Source organism: Penaeus japonicus, unplaced genomic scaffold (assembly GCF_977035675.1).
Source record: "Penaeus japonicus unplaced genomic scaffold, GWHDUDI00000001_assembly GWHDUDI00000026, whole genome shotgun sequence".
NCBI classification, from domain to species: domain Eukaryota; kingdom Metazoa; phylum Arthropoda; class Malacostraca; order Decapoda; family Penaeidae; genus Penaeus; species Penaeus japonicus.
Genome location: NW_028234428.1, coordinates 33330768 through 33331261, shown reverse-complemented (window position 1 = coordinate 33331261; position 494 = coordinate 33330768).

Sequence of the window (494 nt, the reverse complement as noted above, 5' to 3'; positions counted from 1 at the left end):
GAGGAGGGAGAGGGAGGGGGAGGGGGGCGGGGAGAGGGAGGGGGAGGGGACAGGGAGGGGGAAGGGGAGGAGGAGGGAGGGGGAGGAGGAGGGAAGGGGAGGGGGGAGGAGAGAGGGAGGGGGAAGGGGAGGAGGGAGGGGGAGGGGGAGGGAGATGGAGGGGGCGAGGGAAAGGGGGAGGTAGGGGGAAGGGGAGAAGGAGGGGAGAGGTAGGGGGAAGGGAAGAAGAGGAAGAGGTAGGGGGAAGGGGTGAGGGAGAGGGAGGTGGAGGAGGAAGGAGAGGTGGAGAGCGAGGGAGACGAGGGGGAAGGACGAGAGAGAGGGAGGGGGAGGAGGAGGATAAGGACGAGGGAAACGAAGGGGGGAGGACAAAGGGGAGGGGTTGCAGTGCAAGTGAGAATCAAGGTCATTAGGCGCGAAGGAAGGTCAAAACGTTTTTTTTTGATAAGCAGGAGGAGGCAGGGCAAAGGGGATGATAAAACGTTAAAAGCAAC